This window comes from Acanthaster planci, linkage group LG02 (assembly GCF_054643075.1).
Source record: "Acanthaster planci isolate LZ-2023a linkage group LG02, COTS_SCS, whole genome shotgun sequence".
Lineage (NCBI taxonomy): Eukaryota > Metazoa > Echinodermata > Asteroidea > Valvatida > Acanthasteridae > Acanthaster > Acanthaster planci.
In genome coordinates, this window is record NC_141778.1 from 1,402,728 (window position 1) to 1,420,958 (window position 18,231).

The window sequence follows — 18,231 nt, forward strand, 5'->3', positions numbered from 1 at the left end:
CGGTACATGTACAAGCAACTCTGTTGACTTATGACTCATTGTTTTAGATCAGCCACAAATTTTCAGTAGTACTTTTTTGGGGGGGGGGTTAGTGGGTCAGATGGTTTGGTCTCCAGTTAAATCTGCTTTCCATCAGAATGCACTGAGTAGGTGTGAAAATTGTTACAGTCTTGCATCTGGGAATGGGGGGGGGAGGTCCAGTCCTCAGTGCACACCAACCCAGGGAGCAGCCCAGTTTTCTCATCTCTTGGCTCTGCTCCATTAAGCTGGAATTCTTAGTCTCAGAAGTGTTGCATTCTTTATGTGATCGCCCTCATTTGTTTTGCTTTCCTCCCCAGAGTTTGCTCAGTGTGGACCTTTTGGGGCTTGTTGTCTCAGCCTTGTTATTTCAATCCAAAGGTTGGGCCTGACTCAAGCTCCCGACAGATTTGTGATATGGAGATCTGCCATTTACCTGTACGAACCTCTCATTTAAGTGGCTGGAGTTTTTCTGTCCGTAAAGTCCTAGGGAAAAAAAAGAAAAAATTAGGGTTCACTTTGAGAAGTCCTTTGACTTTATAGCACCGGGCAGTGGCAATAGCAAACTAAATGTGACAAAAGACTGCTTTTTTTTTCAGTGTTATTTTTTTGCTCTTGGTGGACGAGACTAGTAATAGCACCTTATTTGTTGGGATCAGGTATTCACACGGAACAAATGCTAGGGGACCTTGGTGTTTATTCAGGAGGAAAAATACTCGTCAAAAGCAGCTTTTGTCTGCCTAAGTACACATTTATACTCCAATTTGAACTGTGCACAGAGTAAACCAGTGAATTCTGTTCAATTGTGAGAAAGATAGCAATAGCAGGTTATCATGGTCCGTTATATTGACCACAGAACCTGTGGATATACCTACATGCTCAATATAGGTACCTACCAGTATTATATTGACCACAGAACCTGTGGATATACCCTACATGCTCAATATAGGTACCTACCAGTATTATATTGACCACAGAACCTGTGGATATACCCTACATGCTCAATATAGGTTGCAACTCCGCTCTGACAGGCCGGGTCTGAGGTCAACAAGTAATACCCTAGTTGTTCCCCCGGACTCGGCTGGCCAGTGCCGGAGACAGGGCTTTTTCTACAATTGCACCACGCTTATTGAACTCACTCCCGGATCATCTAAGACAAGAACATGACATCAAGCAATTTCAGCATCATCTCAAAACATTCTTCTTCTCACAAGCTTTTTCACTATGAATGCACAATTGAGTTTTTTCATTTTTCCACCTAGACTGGCGCCTCTGAATGCTTTGCAGATATAGTGCGCCTTATAAATGCTTTATTATTATTATTATTATTATTATAGGTACCTACCAGTATTATATTGACCACAGAACCTGTGGATATACCCTACATGCTCAATATAGGTACATGTACCTACCAGTATGCCGGCATGATGTACATGTACGAATGTACATGTACCTGTGTCTTGTCGACAGTACTGCAGTCTGAATGACATGGATTTATACGGTTTATTAGCCAGTCTCAGTAATGTTTCATTTGCAACTACTTTGTATTACACACACACATGTACATTACATGTGCCACATATTAGCTGCATTTTATTATATTCACAGGATTTATAAATATGTTTTTTCGTAAATTCTTTTCTGTGTGGATTCATTTATAAAACTGACTTGTACTGCATTTGTGTTCAGTGTTCGGGTTCATCAACAGTTTAAGAATAAAACATTCCCCGTTTGTTTAAAGTCTTGGTTTGCAGAAAAGGAGCTGATAAGAAGTAGGATCTGTGTAAATATAATTTGACATTTGTACAGTCATTACATGAGATAATTTGACAAAGATTACAAACCAGCCCCGCCTAATCACACCACAGTATATCTGTGATGTTTAGTGACAGTTGATATCGTGATTTGCTCTCACTGAGAAGGTAAACAGTCATTATCATTGGTGTATGTGTGATCACCACCAAAGTTGGAGATAAAATGTGAACAGAGTTCCGTTAAATGAATGAGTTTTGTGGCAATAAATCTGACAATGGGTATGTTTTATTGCTGATTTGTTCTCATGCCTGTGAAGCTAAGAATACGTAGATTACTTTTCCCTTTGCTGTTTTTTTTTCGATTTTGCTGATGTTGGTGGTTGGTCCTGCAGTCAAACTCTGTGAAGCTCACTGTACATGAACTTGCACTATGCGATAAATGTTCCCTTTTCATAAGATGTACTAGTACAGAAATCACCCAAAAGAGTTAAGGCACTTAATCCATGATGTGAAAGGACACCCCTGGTCCCCATACCTGCACCCCTCCAACACCCCATCCAGTCTGCTGTTGTGTTCATGTGATGTACAGTAATATGTACATGTACATTCCTCAAAAACCTTCTTCCACTTCAATTGTAGTTTCAGGTTCAGTGGCTAAATCTTCCTGGTCAGGAATACTGACAATCAAATTCCTAAGTCCTGTAGTTATCATTCTACCCGATAGATAACACTGGCCCAACCTGCATTCTTTTCACATTATTGCCCTGTTGAAGTTGCCTGCGTAGGCACGTCCCCCCCCCCAAAAAAGACAAACAACAGGTGTGCTTTACCCCCTTTGTGGGACTGAAGTGCACCCTCTTCAACTCCAAAATTCAGGCTGGCCCCAGCAACAGTTATCATTGGCTGGATTACGCAGAAAACAAAGAGGGACAAAGAGGGTTGAACTTCACAAGAAAAGGGGAGTTAAGACTGGAATTTGTTTTCGGTTGATAAGCATGGTGAAATATTTATGCAATGTTATGCGATGCCATGGAGATAACAATTTTGACTGACATTCACCCCTGTGTTTGGGGACAGGGTTACCAATGAATTGCCCTACAAAAAACAGAACTCTTTGTCTTTTTGGAGCCAGTTTATCCTAAGGCTGTTGAAAATCTTTCAACTGCCCATTTTTCCCCGTCTTGAAAATTGCGAAGGCTATGGAAACATTTTACGATCAACAAATATTTAAAAATCAGGTTTGCAACACAAGTGTATTAAAAAAAAAATCCATTGCTGCCTCTTTACTAGGTTCAGCTGGTGTACCGCAATCCATTGCTGCCTCTTTACTAGGTTCAGCTGGTGTACCGCAATCCATTGCTGCCTCTTTACCAGTTTCGGCTGGTGTACCGCAATCCATTGCTGCTCTTTACTTGGTTCAGCTGGTGTACCACAACAGAGAAATGTTTTTGTACAGTGAACATTTATAAGGAACAACAACTTATTTTACTCCACATTAAAAATGTTGAAATCTAGGTTGCCCTTAAGCTAAGATTGTCCATATCACAGACAGGTCCATTACTCTGGGTTGTCAGAAATCAGTCATTTTTCAGTTTTACAAGGTACAGAATAGTCCCTTGCCAATAAAACTGAGACACATGTACTTATAACTCAGGTGGAAACATTTGTGACAGAAGTTTACTTTTTTTTTCAATTGTCCCTGTCATTCTGTGATCTCCCTTTTGTCCAGGGAACTGTCCATCATCCTCAAGTACTCATGTACAGGTACTTTGATAGTTGCGCCCTTGAAAGATGTGTACAGTGGCACATGAATAATTAAACAAGGAAGGTAAACATAAGGGATTGGATTGGCCCCCAGACAGGACAGATTTCATTGGCATCAGCTTGTCAATCATGCAGAGAATTTGGACAAGTTGCTAATATGAACATACGGATACATGTAGGGGGACCAGTGAAATAAAGTTGGTTTTGTTTTCAATTTTCACGTTTGTTATCTGATTTATCGTGCAGTGATCATAGGGAATAATTTTTGTCTGGTACAATTCTTGAACACCATTTTCTTGCAGATTTTTTCCCCTGAAAATTCAAGACCTGTAGAAGGGCATGCTCAAGTGAATTCCATGTTGTCAGCACTGTATGTATGTACTTGGCAGAAATAACTACCGTACAATGTACATGTATAAAAAGGGATCGTATTTCACCAGTATTCAGTTTTTTGTTTGCATAAACGAGTGACACTTACATGACTGGAAGTTGTCATTAGCCATACAATCAGAGTTCTGGTTTTTCTCTATTGATTGCATGCTCCATTTCACGGCTCTCAGCCAAGAAGAGATGAAGCCTTGTTTCTTGGCAGGAGGTCTACCAGTCCCAAATCAATAGAATCGGTTAACCGACAAGTGGATTGATTGATCTGTCAAGATGATTCCTTTGGATGACTACAAGTGTGTTCTGTGTGTTGGTCTGAAAGCGAAATCTAGGTTTCTTTTTTTACCCTGATGAGTTTAAGACTGCCTTCAGATAAGATGGAAATGTCAAATTAACTTGAGTGGCACATTTCGAAGTGTGTAGAAACAGACTGGGTTATGAATACATATAGTCCTGATTTATGTCTTTACAGATGAGTCATGCAAAAATTTTGCGAGTACCGGTAGATCTTTCTTAATATTTTAAGAAACATCTCTGACTGTCGCCGATAGCCACAGGGCTCTCACTTGTGACTGTTCAATGTACCTCAGTCATATTTGGCTCAACGATGATTAAATAGTGTCGCTGTGAAATTAGTCCGAGATCTTGAACTTGGATCTCCATAATGCCAAATTAACAACCTCCACGGGAGTTATCCCTCAAGTCCCCAGCATGCACTTTCCTCCCTTGTTGCTTCACCTTTTCTCTCCTCAATTCACAGTACCCCTGCTCTTGCCCCAAGCTTCTGAGCAATCAGTGAAGGGCTTAGGGCCCATGTTTTGCAGTCTGCAACCTCCCCCCCCTTGCTGTTTTGTGTCTGCTGATTTTTCTCTCCATTGCTGGAGGGATGTTTGACACCTTGGAATCCCCGGTTACCCTGGCCCTTTGTGTCTGGCTACCTCTGTGCCCTATTGCCCGCTTGTCAATAATTTTGGGAGACTTGTGCCGAACTGTGGGCTGTATGGGTCGAGTGCAGCAGTTTACTGGTAGAGGATGGGCTGAAAGTGGTTTTGAGCTTGATGTGGCTGGTTGTAGATCAGCATCAGTCCTTGCACGGTCTCTGCACTGTTTACACAACTGACCAGGAATTGGATGCAATGAGTCTGAGACTGGGTTCCAATTTCAAAGAGAGATTGTAAGCTAAGTTACATGTAATTATGAAAGAGAAAAACAATATCGTCTTTCTGATCATTGTGATAGGAAAAGTCAGAATACAAATGTGCCTGATTCTCAGTTCCACTTTGATTTGAAATTGGAAATATATCTTCTTTTCCATGATTTGTTTTTATACATGAACTTGTACATGTATATGTAAGTATTCTAATGCAAGTTTCCAGCAAGGGATTAAGCACATATGGTATACAAAAAGTAACTCATGCATCAGACAAGCTGAGTAAACAGGCAACGCACTGGGACTGTCCATTACTTCTAAAGCTTTTCTGGAAAATCTCATTCCTTGGCTCTTTTTGTTGTATTATCAAAACATAGTTTTATGGCAGATTTTGAAGCCAAAATTATCTACTATGATCTGGCCGTATTGCTGAGTGACACATCTGTTCCAGTTTCTGGGTATAACAGTGACGCTGTTGCATGATATTTCCTTTTGGTTGAAAACCTTGCCTCATAGGAGAGCCTTCTCATGGTTCACTCTTTCTCTGTGGAGATGTCAACAGTTGTGATTGGCCTTCTAACTAGGATGATGATTCCATTAGCATGTAGCCGAATCTGTCTCAAGTCCCTACAAGTCCATCACTTGTCATCCAGTTTGAAGCCAAGTCATACATACATGTACAAATGAACAGGTGGCTGTCAGTGGTCATCCTGCCACTTGTGACTGGACTTGTGAAAGTCTTTGTGTTGGACTCGATCACAACCCCTTATTCCATACATGTTTGGAACCCTAATTTAAGCAGTAGTCACCGGCTTGCAATACATACCCAAACAACCCAGCACAGGACCACATATACATGTACAGTACAACAGACATCAATGCATTCAAAAAGTGTGTTGAAACTAGCACAATAAACAAGCAGTAACCAACTCAACTTGTGTCTAGACAAACACACGTGGACATGGACATGTACATGGACGTGTAGTTAAGCTGGAAAATTAAACCCCTGTTGCCTTTTGCACAGGTTCTGGTACTTTACTGGTACATGTGCCTTTGATAACCGTTTTGTAAAAGAAGGTGAGAAGGAAATATCCATGCCGTGGGGCTCTTTGTCAACAAACTCATACCTTGCCAAATAAATAAAGTACAGGTACTTAATAGTCTGTGCACTTACACAGATCTAGGTTTTATTTTCAGCAGGTTGGTTCAACCCCCTTGCAACAGCAAAGTGCAGCCAACCGACTCTGAACTTAATGAAGCGTATCATTGCCTACTTGAGAAGAAATATCAATCATGGGGAATATGTTTTTTTTTCTTGCTGGGGGTTTCTGGTGCGAGTTTGCAGCCAAACAACCAGAAGAATGTATGTTTACCCTGGACCTCGTCTGTAACACCTTCCTGCCCTTTCTGGCTGGGGAGAAATCAAAAAAAAAAAAAGTCGGGAAATGTTTTGTGGAGGATTTTGGCGACTGTATCATGCCAAGCCTGGGCTGTGTAAACAGTGGACTTGCTGAGAGAAGAGACTCACACACATGGGGACTATTTTCTTGTCAACCAGTTCCATTTCTTACTCAGTGTTTTCATTCTCAGGTTTAGCCAAAGTCCTTTTCCTAATCTCTCAGTTTTAGGCCTGTTATTTTTTAGTCTTTTGGTGCTGAAACTAGTCCAGGAAATTTCCAGTGTAATGAAATCAAACCCATTAGTACATGTAGATTTGGAGCCTAGGGCTGCATCCGAATCTGTTGTCGAGGGCTTCGTCTAGGTCTTCGCTCCAGTGGAAATGTATGGAAATGCGTAAACAATAGACCTAGCCGTAGCCCTGGAAGCCTGTTTCGGACACGGCCTAAGTTGTGAAGGAGCCAGATCAGTGCATGTATTCCAACAGAGCATGCCCAAACTGAAGTGTGTCCGAGGTCGTTCAGGAACAGCAGCATGGGCGTGCGATTTTCTGGGATATCAGTGCAGCCATACGCCTACTCACGCGCGTGCTTTGTTCCCGAAAGACCTTGCTTTTTGAAATACCGAATTGACTCATTGTCAAAAATTGAACACTTCCAAATGTACATGTACTTGGGGGCCACATCAGTTAATTTTGGATATCAGGGTTATTTTGGATGTTCTTTGCAACAATTCTGAAAACATTCAAGGTTTTAGCATTAATTTGGACAAAGCTGATACATGTTCATGTTTGTACATGTAATGACACATGAGACAAACTTTCAGAATATTTCAGTAAATACGGTGTACATGTATACTGCAAGCTCTTTCCTTGTTTTGAAAAGGCAGGGGGGTAAGGTTAACTCTATGGTACATGTACTTTGCATAAAGTATGAGGGATGGTTTATTCGCATCTAAACAATGAGACATTGACAGAGAGACACCAGGAGAGATGCGATAATCCTGGAAATCTGCCTCCCTATTGTCGGGCGGAGTGAGTCACGACCGGCACAGCTTGCCAACAGGCTCACTTGCAGTTTCCTCCCGTTTGTTTGAGTGGGAAGGATTGCAGATGATAATCAACATGGCAAAATTTCCTCTAAGGGAAGGAGAACAGAGCTGTCACCACTCAGCTCTTAAGTGATAGGAAGCATTACTTCCTCAAGATAGCCTTGGAGGCAGACAAGAAACATCCCAAATCTCTCAACATTTTCAGGATCAAGGCTGGACCTCTAGGCTACAATATCCTCCTTGTTTACTCCCAGTCAGAAATTCTCTTATGATTTTTTTCTTTTACACCACCATTCAGACTCCTGGGTGGAGGGAGCCAAACCATACCCACTGTGCTGGTAAAGTGGCTTGCCTGAGGACACATCAGTGTAGGTCGGGCAGCTGGATTTGAATCCTTGCCCCCCCCGTCACAACATGTTTTGTTAGTCCAATCTTCCAATTATCACTTGCAAAAAATCATTGGGTATTGCTGCTGAACTTCAAAGTTACATCCAGTAAATACATTGTAGGACCCTGACATAGATGGTCTTTTGATCAAGTCATGCTTTGCAGGCTTTAGTCAGTGGAAATCTGATCTGTCAGTGACAGGGGCTTTAGTGTAGTGGAAGTTTACAGGTGGTTGGTGGTCTGAAGTTTTGGGGAAACAACCCCTCCTTCCCCCTTGGCCTGCTTCCTGGCACAGGTGACAGGCTTTAATATAAAAGTAGAGGGATTTCAGGTTGTCATGGAGCTCATGCCTCGCTTCCACAGACAAAATCAAATGAGAACTCTAGAACACTAACTTGACATGGACTAATTTTGGTTTGTTTGCACAAACATGCAAGTTTGCTCGGCAGTATCGTAGTATTGGTACAATACGTAACATACCGTAGTCTGAGTACTCCGCTGAGTGCTCTTCACATCTGAAACACTCGCGCATGCGGAAAATTTATGCATTGTATTGGCTAATCAGATTAGTGCTTAGTACATTTACATGGGTGATTCTATAAATTAGAGGTCCAACTTGGGGACATTTTGATGTTCTGTTATGGGTGAAACCATTCAGCTTTTCTGGATGGAACTAATATTAGTACTGTTCACACTCTGTAGATCAAACAGGATTACATTGTTTATGACCTGTACAATATACAGTTCAATCTGCACAATGTTTGATAATGTGGTTACAATTTTTCATGAAGAAAAGTTGACTGGCTTCACGTGTAACAGGACACCAAAATGTCCCCAAGTTGGACCCCTAATTTATAGAATCACCCATATGCGTATACATACATGTACATGTATGATGCTGTAGTGCCGGTTCTGACAAACAAGCACATATTAATAGTTGTAAGGTACATGTACTTTGTGGGCAAATGACTTGGTACATATTGTGAATTTCATTCATGTGCTATATTTTTGCTTTGAGTAAAAAAAACCTGTATGCACAATAATGCACTTGTATATACATGTACACGTATGTACGGTGTACCTACATATGGGACATGTACATTGTATGGTAACTGTCATAAGTCATATTTGGTTAACACAGTAATTACAATTCCAATGAAGTTCTTGGTGTGCACATGAGCATTTTGGTTTGATTTAATGAAACACAGCTCGGTGTGAGTTCACTGAAGGTGTGAAGTATCATGATCTTATTGTTGCCCCTGGTTCCTTCTTGGAGACAGTCTCTCTGTGTTCTCCATAGAAGCCTGTGGATTCGAAGAAGGGTGGATTCGAAGTGGCAAAATATTGGCTGAAGTAGAATTGCGCCTGCCTCTACCCGTTGTTGGGAGGGGGGTCTTAGGCTGACTGACTCGAGCCGGGCAATCTCGCCGCCCATGCTGAGATTGCCAAACAAAGCTGGGTCGTCCACTGATTGCATCTTCCTCTAGGGATCTTTTTTTTCTCCCCCTAGTCTGAATCCGTTCATCTTCAGTGCCTTGCTCTCACTTTCCTGTGGCAATTCATTTTCTTTTCCAGTTGGGAAATTTATTTTGATCTTGGGAGAGCTTTCAACATCTGTAGCGCTTGGGATGTATTAAATTAGCACAACAATGACATGGCTGTCTTCGATTGCTTTGCGTTTTTTTTTTTTTTTTTGAGTGAGTGAGATTACGAAGTGTTAAAGCGATACAAATCTGTCGTGATTTGTTTCAGGAAGTTTGGCTGTATAAGGATTCAGATACTGGACAATGCCTCAGCAATGGCTCGGCAAATTTTGATCTTAATTGTAGAAGACTGAGCATGCCAAGGTTGCCGTTTGTTTGGAGAGGAAAAAGAGGGTTATAAGACTGTGATGTACATGTAAAACATGAACATGTATACAGACAGCTGTCTATTGGATTATCCAATACCCCTTTTTTCCCTGTCCAAATTCCATAATTCCTGAAGAGAAATACAGGGTGGCTGCCCTGCTGGTTGTAATTTCTGGCAAGCTTGTCTGTCCTGGAATTTTTGGCCTGTTTTATTTTTGCATCACCTACTTTAAAGCACCGCTATACTGATGGCATCCTGATTCAGACGATTGTCTCTTAAACTCAATTGCAAGAAGTCTCTGTTGCTAAGTATACAGAACTAAAGATACCACCGTGAAATTGCATTCATGTACATTGTACATTTACAACACAAAGAAGTTCTTAAAGAGTGGTGTCTCATTTCTCAAAATAACCGCAAGCCTGATTCGTTGGTTCTCAAAATAAGTCCTCCAAGAAGTAGCACCTATGAAGCTTGTGTCATTTTGCTTACTAAGTATTTTGCTACAAGTATTTGGTGGAGGAAACTCCTTGTGCATTGGGTATGGATTTCCTCCATTTTATTCCTTGACAAATCAATAGAAGGCAGGAGATTCAGCAGCTCTGAGTTGGAGGTTGCTGGTTCCCTCTGTCGGCAGATCAATGCTACTCATCATGCTCTTTGTGTATCTAAATGCCGCAAAATCAAAGAAATCCATCTCTTCTGAAATACACTCAGATTAGTTTGAATTGGAAAATCATTGGTCTCAGCAAGACAATATGATAGTAATTTAGACTGCCCCGAGAAACGAAATGTTGCCAAGGGACTTCCAGAGGTCTTTTTCCAACTCGATTGAGCTCTGTCTCCCGTTTGGCTACTTAGAGAGGAATTGCCTCGGGAGAAGGGCCAAGGGAGAGGGTGGGGCTAACCCAAAGCACCTGGAATGCTCTCCTGACAAGACAAGGATAGAGTATACACCTGTAGGGTGAGCCTAGGTGTGGTTACGATATTTGCCAGAAGCACGTCTGGCAACCTTTTGAAAAGGCTGTTGTGAATTTGGATGCTGATTCCAATCAAGAATGGAAGTAAATGTGGACAAGTGAGAAGTTCAGACATTTGGGGATCCGTTTTCAACAAATTTAGACTCTCTCAGTCTTGTGATGTTTTGGATTCCTAGTTCCTGACATTTCTGTCTTATTTAATGTCCTTCCCCATTTCTAATTTTGGAAGTGTCAAGGGCAGAAAAGTGTATAACCTCAACATGTATACTGTAATTACAAGTCACTAATATTTCTGCTAAGTTTGCTATTATTCTTGCAGACGGTACCCGGAGGTGTGAAATTTTTCAAAATCAAATAACCTACATGTATACCGGTGCATGTGTGAATGCAGTCAAACCCATCAAATTTCTCCTGGTTACTCTGTCCCAAGATCACTTTGGGTAATCAGGGTCCAGATTCTGGTCAAAAGTTGCCTGACCACATCTTCCCTAACCTTCACACCTTCATGTAGGGTGTGACTGCACCACTTTAAAAGTGAAACATAACCACTGAGCAGGAACTTTTTAGTCGAGTGTTTAAAAAGAGCCCCTGGATCTAAAGATACAGCCATAACAAGACAATGTAGGTTGATTGATGCCAGCTCGTGAAGTAGTGCATTACGTGACTTGACGTTTGGTTCATGACTGGTGTGATTCACACTATGCTTGAGGTTAATACGTGTGGATGCATTGATCATGCCATTGTGTGGTTACAACCCTCCAAGCCACCGTGTCCCCCTCTGCTGAAATTATCTCAGTCACTTAGAAATGTATAATGATGTTATCTATGAAACCTTCTGCACGTATGGTACATGATGGAATTTGTTCAAAAATCTACCATCAATCTTTAACACAGTGTGTTAAAATCCAATTGTAGTGCAATCTTTGTTTGACAATAATGTAGAAAATTAACTACATGTATATGTATGCGGTACCTCATTTGAAAAGAGACATGCTCTTATTTCTAATTAAAATGACGAAATGGTAGTTATAAAATGTATGGTGTCTGGAAAAGATCAAGTTGTTTCTTTTCTTCCAAATTTAAATTAGCCTACGTACATGTGCATCTACTCATAGTTCTTTCCATGATAAATTCAAGCATGGTGTGTCTGTTTTTGAAATTCCTTTGCCAAATTTGAAATTACTCATAAGGGTCTGGAACTCCAAAAAGGCATGCCATTGCCAACTATTCCAAAATATCATGGATCACATGGCTGCCGCTACTGTACTTGGCCTACCCAATCAGGAACAGCCCTGTTCGTGATGTCTTAATTCCTGACCAGTCAGAAGCCAGTGGTGTCACTGATCACTGCACCAGGGTGGCACTTGAAGAACCGTCCCACTATGACAACATGGTGAATGTTGCAGGAGACTCGGACCACACAGACCATTTATTGCCTCTCTCAGACATTTGGCCAAATGCACAGTCATTTGCAGCGAGCTTCTTTGATACATTAGAAAAGTACAGCGTACATTGTAGTCCTCCAGTGCCTGCCAAGTGGAATCCAACCCAGTCACGCACTGGGTGAGGTACTGAGTGAAGTGCTTGCCCTAACCCAGGTTAGTGGAATTAAAAGGTTCAAGTTATCTTTCAGATGTCTCCTTGATGTGTTCACAAGTGGGAAATGAGAGAGCCACTGTGTTGATACTGGATAAGCTTTGTGCTTCAGATCTGAACACATTCTCCACTGTCTGATTTTCATGGGACTGTTTTCTTACCAGGAGGACTTGTTTCACTGAGGCACTAAGTATATATGAATTTCTTTAGTTCTTGCAGGTTACCAGTGGAAATGTCTTGCTTTGTGTGCTGCTTACAGCTGGCTCCCAGCTGATTCATGCTAAGCACATTTAGAAGGTTCTTTGGGCAAAGACTTCTGTTTATGAGATTTCCAGATGGTCGCGTCTTGAATAGCTTGCTTGTTTCTTCATCTTGTTAATTGGATTGCATCAGTCTTCTACTGCAGTACATTATATCGGTAGCATTCTGTCACCTACTAGGGCCTATTCTGTGCTCAGTGGCCACTCTTGCATACTGCCCATATAATGTCTGCAACTAAAGTAACAGTGTCCGTTGAGCATGTGTTTTTATTTCTCCTCTAGCCTCTTTTCTATTACTAATGAGTCTGTTTAGGGAGGATAATTGTATGTTTTCCTGTGTTTTGTCATTTTTTATCATAATTGAGCAGTTTTGTATTTTTTTAAAGATAACCCCATAATGTTGAAGTGCATGCATGTATCAATCTTTACATTTGTGAAACTAGTAAGCAAGATGCAGGAATAAAGGAAAAGGATAAAGTACATGTACAGTTAATGTATCGATACACGTAGGCCCACAGTTAATGTAAATACTTGTTAATGTACATGTACAGTTAATATACCGATACACGTAGGCTCACAGTTAATGTAAATACTTGTTAATGTACATGTACAGTTAATGTATCGATACACGTAGGCCCACAGTTAATGTAAATACTTGTTAATGTACATGTACAGTTAATGTATCGATACACGTAGGCCCACAGTTAATGTAAATACTTGTTAATGTACATGTACAGTTAATGTATCGATACACGTAGGCCCACAGTTAATGTAAATACTTGTTAATGTACATGTACAGTTAATGTACCGATACACGTAGGCCCACAGTTAATGTAAATACTTGTTAATGTACATGAACAGTTAATATACCGATACACGTAGGCCCACAGTTAATGTAAATACTTGTTAATGTACATGTACTGTATGTTTCTGGTCTTTGTTTCAATGGGCGCAAGCTCCATTTAAACTAATAGTGTTCATGTTCAACCGTCCTCAATCCTGCAAAATCCTTCTAAACTTCCCGCTGAAGAATGACACAATCTGGTAGATTTGGGTTACTCATGTACAGGTACTGGTATTAATCAGTTTTTTGGCCGTTGTGCATTTTTTTTCCTCAAGGTAGTGTGAGATTTTCCAGCAGCTGATACAAGGAGCTTCATGTACAAACCAATCAGGAATTTCTTTGACTAATCTAGAGTTCTCAATCCTGGACTGATTTTGTTCTTCTCTCCAGAGGAGACGGACACTAGACATCACCTTGAACCAAGGAGCCAAACAACAAATCTCATAGGTGGAATTGAGAATCTGAGATACTGGCATCGATTATCTTACAGTAAGTAAACCTGAGTGACTGTGTAGCATCTTCTAAGGAGGGAAGAAAATCAATAATGGAAATGAGAAGTGACTAGACAGGGACACTGTCAATCACCCCCATGCATTAATTGGGTCCAGTTTGCCGGTTCATTGACACCTAGCCAGGCGAGAGGGGAGCTGAGCCTGCTTCTTCATTAATGTTCTTACTGTCACATTGGTTGTCTCCAGCTGCTGGTTTTCCAGTAGGTCTTGTTTGGAAGGGATACGCGCTTTCAGGGAGGTGAGGTTTTACCTTTTGTTTCTTGCTTCAGGGGCGAGTGGAAACACTCGCCTAAAACTGCTCTCATATTCACTGATACCCGTCTCTACTGAACATGTACTTTAAAATTGACATGTACATGTACCGGTATATGTAGTTCTAATGTCAAGCTTTGATTATTTCCTGAAAATGTGTTCAAAATTTCTTTAGGAATCCTGGAAATAAAAAAAAGTTACTGGATTTAATTTCTCAAACTCAGTTGCTGAAGAATTGTGTAATACCAAATAATTTATGTAAGGCCTGTCTAAAATTTTGAATCTCGAACTGAGTTTGTTGCTTGTGTCTTGAGTTTCAAATTATATCTGAAATTTGTCCCAGAATTAGTTACTTTATTGAAATTAACATGTATTCTTGCTTTTTGCTGAATTACCAACTACTTGCATAAAAGCTTGCCCATTACATTCTCTGAAAAAGGACAGCACACATTATCCATTCATGTGTGGTTGCTGCTGACATCAGTGACAATACAATTCCTTAAAATATTCAGTGGAACATTGCACACAGTAAACTGCTTTTTCCCTACAACATATACCGGTACATGTATGCTCAAGCAGCACTGATCGATTCACAACCAAGTATTTGTAATACACTTTAAAAGTGCTTGTGGACTTTTTTTTTTCAACAAGAAACGAGACCAGACAGGGATGCCAAACGCTAGAGTACGACCTTGACAGCATAATCTGTTTCATTTGGGCAAAATGTGAAGGGTATTTTTAGGGTCAAGAATGTGGCACACAGTGCTTGGCAGGGTGCTGAAGGGGAGCATGTTATGTCGAATTGGCTAAAAATCAGTTGGGAGAGTTTGAGCCAACATTGTGATGACAGTAATTAATTCTGACAACTTGCATTTCTGTTGGCTGATTGTAAGTCTGTGTCCTTTGGGGGTGGAGGTTATGGGTGTATTAAGAGGTCTTTAAAGAACTTGTGTGCTGCCGAGTTCTCAGTTGTGGAGACCCAGTGTTGCTCTAAGGTAAAAGCAAATTATTTTCCAAATGAGAAAAACGAGGAGAGGATGTTCAGATTCATATGATTTCATACCTGCCAAGTCTCACACATTAGGCGTGTGACACATGCATTTTGACCAAATCTCACCCTCACACAAATCAAGCTCAAAATCTCACGCATTCTGCAAATGATGATAATTCACCAAAATCACACATTGGACAACAAGGTCGGTCACATGCATCAATTTGCTTTCTATATAATGCACTGCACGCGCACACTGCTCTGTATTACAGTGTTAGCCTTCAGTCAAGGCTCATCTGGACACATGGCGCGCGCACACATGAGGAAGACAGGCTGTGCAGAGCGAGTGGCAAAGCTCGTGAATTGTGTGTGTCCTGAGTACACGTGTGGAGCTAGTCACCATGCGCCTTGACTAACGACTATACACTACTGATGACTTACGCCACGTATAAGCCGTCTCCGAAACCGGCTTCTAGAGCTTCGGCTAGGTCTATTTTCTCAGCATCTCCACGTAGATCGAAGACCTAGACCTAGGGCTAAACAACAGATCCGGATGCAGCATAAATAGATAGGCAACGCATGCTGTACTGCCGCGCTTTAAATTTTCCGTTCTGTCGTGGATGGGCGCTGTAGAATGTAGTACATGGGCCATGCACTCAAAACTTTTTCCAAATGTTTCCATTGACATTTTGTATAAATGTTAACTTGAAAAACATCATTTTCACGACACAGTTGAAAACATATCGATGTGATTTAGTTTTGCGATTTTTAAAAAGAATTGTAACGAGCCCCGAAGAGGCCCCAAGCATTTCATGCATTAACTTTCATTTGGTTTTGATGACGTCACCATGAATATTTTATTCAAATTACATGTATGATGTTATGATATTATTATGCATTATAATGGATGTGGGTTTCAATCGGACAAACAATCTCTGATTCTCTCAAATTTCAGGAATTTCTGAAACTTGGTACATGTAGGTCTGTGATTTTGTTTCGGTGTGATTATTTTGATCTTAATATTAGGTTATAAATGTACATATTAGAACTGAGAATGGAAAATGTGAGTGTATCATCAACAAATTATTTGGTGCCAATTCCTTCCCCTAATATTCTAGATTCCTGTCATATTTTCAATAGATTTAGAACATGAAAGCTGCCAGACATCAGCTTTGGAATACACAAACAAACTGTGATCCTTTGCTCTTTTCTGCCGCTGAAAATACTCAAGCATCAACACATTTGTTGGTATCTGGGCTAAGAAAACACACTGAAATGTCAATCTAAAAAAATCGGTTGGATGAAAAAAAAACCCACCTATGAGTAGTGTTGACTTTGTTGGTTACCCAAAGATAGAGTTACACTTGCGGTAGAAAAACAGGCTCTTTCTTCCGTCGTTCCGTGGATCAACCTTCCAATTCAGATGAAAGTAAATACGAAGTGGGAAAAAAGTGGGTATTTTTGTTCCTTTGAAAACCACAAGAATAAAAAAAAAAATGATGTTGTTGGGAACTTAAGGTTCAAAATTGGCACACAATGTACCGCTGCTGGTATTGTACATGTTTACTATACACGCGTACATGTACATGGTTACACGTGTACATGTACATGGTTACACGTGTACATGTACCTGGTTACACGTGTACATGTACATGGTTACACATGTATATGTGCATGGTTACTGTATACATGTGTATACCATACATGTGAGTTGTCCAATTGTCTGCAGGTTTTTTATTTTTCATAGAAAAGACAGTGACAAACTATGCACCTCACATGTGTTGGCTGATTAACTAGTCTCACATGTACATGTACTTCAACAAGACATTGCACCATTCCCGGTACCCCGTATTTTGCTCTAGATAGCAGAAACTAGTCCCTTGTCATTTTTCCAACATTTCCTGCCTGAGTGTGCAGCAGAGTTCTCTCTTCACTCTGCCTGACTGCATCATTCATCATACGGCAAGGTCATTACCTTAAAATTAAACCACAGTGAAGCAGTCTTGCCCAGATTAAACACCCAGGCTGACAACATTTACATATAATACCCCAAGAGCTTGGCAGAAATCCTCTGGAGGAATTTCCTGGAAAGATCTTGAAGTAGTTGTTGCTGAAATGTGACCAAGGAGAGTCACCAGAAATCCTGCAAGGACAATTGTCTATCAATAGTCTACACAGTGTGTGATATTGATAGCCCTGTGTCTGGCACAGTAGTAGTTTGTTTTTTTACCATCAATTTTCCATGGTTGTAAACCTACGATTTTTGGAGACCTGGCTGTGCATTTATGATTGATGGAATGAGTCTAGATTTTGTGTCATAAATTCAGGAAGTTGAACCTTTGGGTTCTATTGAGTTGTAAAACGTCTTTCCAGCATTGTTTGTTCAAATTAAGGGGGGGGTGGTTGATGTGAGGTTGGATTAATAAGAGGTCATAAAGGGTACCATTATGTACATGTATTCTACAATACACATGTGTACATGTACCTCTATGCTCTATGTCACCTGTTGTGTAGCATGAACGGTCTGTTGCCTGTAAGCATACTTATTTTTTGTGGCTGTGCTCGTACGTACACGGCATATTTGTGGCCACATTCTTCATGTGCACATACTTTTCCTAAAATAAAGCTCAGTACACAAATGGATTATGGAGTGCACTGTCAAGAATATAGTAACTAGAAGTGCTTCAATGCTTGTCTCAAAACCAAAGAAATCTGAAGATATTTATCTGTTTTCATATTTTTTGCATGTATAACTAGAAAGCATGCACTTGTGACTGGTTGTGACTGCATCAACACCAGTACATATACATGTCATTCCCCTTAAGGCTTCAGTTCCCTTGTATTAGTTTTATCAAACTGTTTTCAAATTAATCAATAGGAACAAACAACTTTTTGGCACATGTACATGTACAGTTGTCTGTTCCTTGCTCTGACCTTACAGTAGCAATCTCAAAGTTTGCAAAATATGTTCAGTTGAAGAATGCCGTGTTTTAAATTCACGGCATATTTGCTTGTCAGTGATTTGCTACATGTACAATGTAGG